The sequence below is a fragment of the Lepus europaeus genome, chromosome 6, assembly GCF_033115175.1.
Source record: "Lepus europaeus isolate LE1 chromosome 6, mLepTim1.pri, whole genome shotgun sequence".
NCBI classification, from domain to species: domain Eukaryota; kingdom Metazoa; phylum Chordata; class Mammalia; order Lagomorpha; family Leporidae; genus Lepus; species Lepus europaeus.
In genome coordinates, this window is record NC_084832.1 from 100,716,315 (window position 1) to 100,722,465 (window position 6,151).

A 6,151-nucleotide genomic window follows, 5' to 3' on the forward strand; every position below is an offset into this window, starting at 1 on the left:
GTCAATTGCTCCATTGGAAAACTATCACAGACACTACAATCAGCGATGGTGGCACCATGAATTTGACATTCTTTAGAAGACTGAAGTCAAATTAACACTTATTGCAGAATACATATTCAAAAACAATAACTTGTCTATGTATAATTGGAAGTTAAAAAATATGGTTGGCCGGCACTGTGGCTCAATAGGCTAATCCTCCGCCTGCGGCGCTGGCACCCCGGGTTCATAGTCCCGGTCGGGGCGCCAGATTCTGTCCTGGTTGCTCTTCTTCCAGTCCAGCTCTCTGCTATGGCCCAGGAAGGCAGTGGAGGATGGCCCAAGTGCTTGGGCCCTGCATCTGCATGGGAGACCAGGAGAAGCACCTGGCTCCTGGCTTCGGATCAGCACGGTGCGCCGGCCGCGGTGGCCATTGGAGGGTGAACCAACGGAAAAGAAAGACCTTTCTTTCTGTCTCTCTCTCTCTCACTGTCCACTCTGCCTGTAAAAAAAAATAATAAAATAAAAAAATATGGTCCATGTGTTTTATGGAATGTGATATAGTTGTTAAGAAATGAGGTATATCTTTGTGTATGTTCATGATATATTGAGCAAATACAGTAGGACAATGTGTGTAGTATTAACCCATATTACTTATTTAATAAAAGTAAGATGTTTGCATGTCTGAATACAGGCATATAGGAGGATCTGGTAGAAATGAACCGTAGTAGGTAAGAGTGGGGCTAGGAGAGGTGAGTGGGAAGGTTAAATTTAACACAAATACACACTACACACATAGCAGTATGAAAAATCTTATGCAAAAGCAAACACAAAGTAAAAATTGTTTCTTTGCTAACAGTTTCACTTCTTCCTTCCCTTCTTTCCTGTCTTCCTTTCTTTTTTTATTTTTTTAAGATTTTTTTTTTATTTGAAAGACAGAGTTACAGAAAGAGAGAGAGAGAGAGATCTTCAGTCTACTGGTTCATTCCCCAAATGGCCACAACAGCTGGGATTGGGCCAGGTGGAGGCCAAGAGCCCAAAGCTGCATCCAGGTCTCTCCCACGTGGGTGCAGGGGGCCAAGCACTTGGGCCTTCTCTCACTGCTTTTCCCAGGTGCATTAGCTGGGACTTGGATCAGAAGTGGAGCAGCTAGGTATTGAATTGGTGCCATATGGGATGCCAGCGTCGCAGGCCAAGGCTTAACCTGCTATACTACAACGCCGGCCCCCTTACCTTTCTTTCTACAAACATTTGTCCAGACAGTTCCACCAACAAACTAGACCTAGACTCTGCTTCAAGAACTCATTATCCAAGAGAGGAGCAGTGTGCAACAGACCATTACAATGCATGTGATGGTTGCATTAACAGAGGCCTGTGTAAGAGCTCATGGAGCACATTCCAAGGTGGTGACTAAAACCAACTCTGCCAGGAGAGCTGCGGAGGCCTTCACACCTGAGCAGAGAAGAACCATCCTTGACGAATGTGCAGGACAGGCACGGAGTCAGGGGCAGGTGACTGAGGCTGCACAAAGAACAAAAGTATGAAACAGCATTGCCTTTTCCAGAAGTCAGAAGAGTGATGCGGGCCTCAACCAAGGTAATGATACCGAGGACAGCAGAGAATCTAGGACAAATCTGGGAATTAACTGGGAGACCACACAGCTAGAATTTTGGCCATCAACTAAACATGGGGCTGTGCCAATACAACACTAGGGGAAAATGAATGAAAATTTCCCTGCTAAGACTGTGCATCAAGTGCTGCCTGCAGCTACTTCCCAGGGCCATGGTTGACTATAAAAGTCAAGGTGCATTTCTCCAAACAGTTGGAACTCGTTCCTCTGTTCAGTTCTGGCGGCTCTATAGGTAAAGAGAAGAGGCAAGCACTGAGAACATGCTGAGTCTTGGAGTGGTCCAGTCTCAGGGCTGCCCAACAAATACTGCCATGGTTTTGAATGAGTCAGTTGTTTTCTCTGTACTCTGTTTTCCCATTTGCAAAATGCTAAGAATGGACCAGATAATCTGTAAAGTCCCCTCCGGTTCTAAATATCATTCTAATTCTGTGGAAAGATTGTGATAGCTGGGAAAATATTACTCTGTTGGGACTGAATCCATAATTTCCCTGTCTTGGCTAATTCTATGGTTATCAAAAACTCTGGTGTGCGTCTTTACGCATTCAATCTGGCTTCCAACAATAATATTTAACCCCCACTCAACATCTTGCAAATGCTTATCCTTTACATGTGGTAAACTACATAAGAAAAAAAATAAAATATTTCATATTGCTTGTATCTTGCTGCATGAATGAACATAAATAATAAGTCTAGCTCAGAGCTACAGTCAATGTTGCTTTGGAGAACTAAAATGAACTGAAAATTCAGAAAGCTCATTTTTATCTTACATGCAGGTCAGTTCCCATAGCTCTCAACACTGAGCTCGACCCACTGGAATCCCACAGCATTTTTGTCTCTTGAGCTCATTTTGTCAGTCAACAGTTTAAGTGTTAATTATCTTGGGTGCATGTATTTTTGTCTCATCTTGATTTTAAGTCTCAAGAAATACTTCTGCGACAGAATGTGCTATTTTTCCAGGCAACCCATTATTGTACACTTCACTATTAACTTACATATAGTTGGTGCTTGGTAAATATTTGATCAAACACTAAATTATATTGAGCACAGTATCTTCTACCCCTCCTTATCTCCTGCAATGAGGAACAAATCCGCCCTCTTTCCTACACAAGTGTTCTTGAACGTTCAAACCTTAACTAGCAAAAAAGCTCGTTTCCTTCCCTTGCACCTGCTCATCTTACAGGCATTCTGAGTTGTCTTTGCTTATTTTTGTTTGTTTAAATATTTTATTTATTTATTTGAGAGGTAGAGTTACAGAGTGAGAGGGAGACAGAGAGAAAGGTCTTCCTTCCGTTGGTTCACTCCCCAGATGGCCGCAACGGCCAGAGCTGCTCCAATCTGAGCTAGGAGCCAGGTAATTCTTCCTGTTCTCCCACATGGGTGCAGGGGCCCAAGGACTTGGGCCATCTTCTACTACTTCACCAGGCCATAGCAGAGAGCTGGATTGGAAGAGGGGCAGCTGGGACTATAACCAGCGCCCATATGGGATGCCGGCTACGCAGGTGGAGTATTAACCTACTGCGCCATGGAGCTGGCCCCTAACGCTTATTTTTCAAACCTTCCTTCCATGAGAGAATGTCCAGGCATGACAGAGGGCCAGTGTCGTGGTCATTTCTATTTTTAATTTCTTTTAACGATTTCTCTTAAAGTAGCTTCAGTTTTCTAAAGTCTAGGTTATGTTCTAATCATTGCTAAGTCTGCCAGTAAGAACTTGACATCCCTTGACATAGTCTATTAGCTATTATTAACTATTAATTATCTATTAATATTAATTATAAATCTATTATTAACTGTCACAGTTAACTATTAATTATCTATTCGTTATTATTTCTATTAATCACAGTCTACATCAGCACTTGCCCTTTATCAGCATCATCCCACAACAGGCTCATGTTGAGTCGGAGGCACCGGATCCTCTGCGAGTTTGAGAAGTGTGCATTTAGCCTGTTTGCAAGAATATGGAGCTGTAGAGGGCCAGGCAAGGGAGGCGAGCCTGGCAGACTGCCAGACAGACGGATTCCTGGTTCATCTCATGCTCTCTTGATGGGGGCTAAAACAGAAGGGAACTAGCAGGCTTCAGTGACACAGCCACCAGGAGGGATCATCCTGGTTTGAAGGATCCCTCGGAACGCCAGGATTCTACTTACTCACCACCCGTGTGTTAGTTCCGGCTTTTCCGTCTAAGTGGGTGTGACCTTTTGCCAAGTCTCTACTTAAGCCCCAAGAGTAGGGCTGGAGTTAAGACTGGTGATGTGGTCAGTTATTTCAAATGTCACAGGAGTCTCGTGTGTCGGAAGCCCTGACAGACAGCTCGGGTTTTGCAGCGTCTGAATTTGTTTAGGGGAAAAAACTGCTGGTCCTGGGAACACCCTAGAGTTGCGTGGCCCGGGGTGTGAAACAACCACACCTCAGCGTGCTTTGTTACCGGGCTGAGCACGCAGGTGCCGGGGCACAGGGTGTGCCACAGCCTCACCCCCCAGAGCACGGTCGTGGGACCCGCTTGCGAATGCCAGGCGGCCTGGCGGTGAAGGCGCAAAGACAAGAAGTTTCGCCCCCCAGGTGTCGGCTTTGGCTGGAAGCACGGGTTCAGGGCAGGTCTCGAGTTCCCTAGAATGGCCCGCAGGCGCCATTCTATTGACAGGGCAGTCAGGGAGGACGCAGGACGCCGCACCCGAGGGTGAGTGTTAAGGCAGCCCAGTCCCTCTGTGAACTCACACTTCATTGCGGGAGCTTTCATATCCCTGGCCCCAAGGGCTCCACGGGCCCCGATGGCTAAGACTGGAAGGCCCGACCCATCCAAGCCCCCTCCCACTCCCAGGTCCTTACTTTGTTCCGGTGGGGGTCGGGGGTGGGAGGAGCTGCATGAGGCTAGCGGACCGCCCGCCCCGGGCGCTACAAGTCACCTGCTCGGTCCGCGGGGGGCCACACCCTCTGTTCGTCGCCATGGCAACAGCTTCCGCCCTTTTTGTGACTCTGGAGCTGAAAAGGGCTCAGGTTCTGGTCCAGTCCCAAATAAATCAGCTTAAACATCAGCCTAAAAGGACTCGTCTTCTCCTACTTCCCTTCTCTTGCTTCGATCCTTTTCCCCGCCCACGTTACTGAAAGCCAAAGACAAATGCCCACAACAGTGGGAACTGGGCCAGGCAGAATCCACAGCCTGAAACTCAATCTGGGTGTCCCCACGTGGACGGCAGGAACCCAAATACTTAGCTGCATCCCAAGAAGTTAGTTGGGAATTGGAGGAGCCAGAACTCAAACAAGGGCACTTGGGCTTGGGCTGCGGAAGTCCCAAGTGTGGCTGTTGCACCACAGAGCCCACCCCATTCCCTCACTCCCCAGTCTTTAGAGTAAGAACCACACGAAATCCCAGGACACATAGATTGACTCAAGTTGGCTGAGAAGACAAGTGGAGTTATCCCCATTCTCTTTTCATAAACTATGTGATCAACAGAAGCACTTAGCAAAAATCGTTCATATAAATTTGCTCTCAGATGAACATTTTTGGGCACAGACTCTGTATCAGGTTTTCAAGAAGCACAAAAAGGAAGGAAAGTTACAGGTGAATGGCAGTCGCTTGGCTTGGAGTGCACAGCTGACCCAGAGAGCAGACAGACATCCAAAAGAAGCTTTTTGAAAGAGCTGAGTTGAATTGTAGTATGCAAGAACAAGTAGCAGTTAGCCATGTAAAGAAAGCAAGAACAAATCTGCAGAGCTAGTACCAAGAAAGCTTGGTATCACTGGTGCCAGCACTCAGTGTGGTGGGACAGGGGTCAAAGGTGTACATGGGCAGCTGAGACCAGGTTGAAGAAGCAGGTAGGGGCCAGACAGACAGAATGTAGCTTGTGAACTAAACAGGCCAAGGTGAATGTGCATGGATTGCAAGCAGGGGGTGTTCATGCTCAGGTTTAAACTCTTGGTGGCAACCCCAGTATAATGGTGGCCAGAGTAGGTTAAGAATCAAGGCAAGGATGTCAGAAGTGACAATGTTTCAGAATCAGGAAAGGAAAATAGAAGAACAGTTTTCAGAAATTTAAGATATGGAATAGAATGCAGTATCTGGAAACAAAGGGTGAAAGAATAGACTAAATCTCAGGATTATATACCTTGGGCATCTGTGTTGATAGGAGTACCATCTACTAACAGAAAATACAGGAAGACGTTAGGGACAGTGGAATATGAATTAGTGACCCACTTACTACATCAAACTGTCAATGAACCAGGCAATGGGTCCTGTGTCAAAAGCAAGATGTGGTTAAAGACCCTAACTTGAGGGGCTGGCATTGTGAGGTAGCAGGTAAAGCCACTGCTTGCAGTGCAACATCCCATATGAGCACCGGTTCGAATCCCGGATGCTCCACTTCCGATCCTGCTCTCCTCGTTAGCCTGGGAAAGCAGTAGAAGATGTCCAAGTCCTTACGCATGAGAGACCCAGAAGACGTTCCTGGCTTCGGATTGTTGTGGCCATCTAGGGAATGAACCAGTGGATGGAAGATCTTTCTCTCTCTCTCTGCCTCTCCTTCTCTCTCTGTGTAACTCTGACTTTCAAAT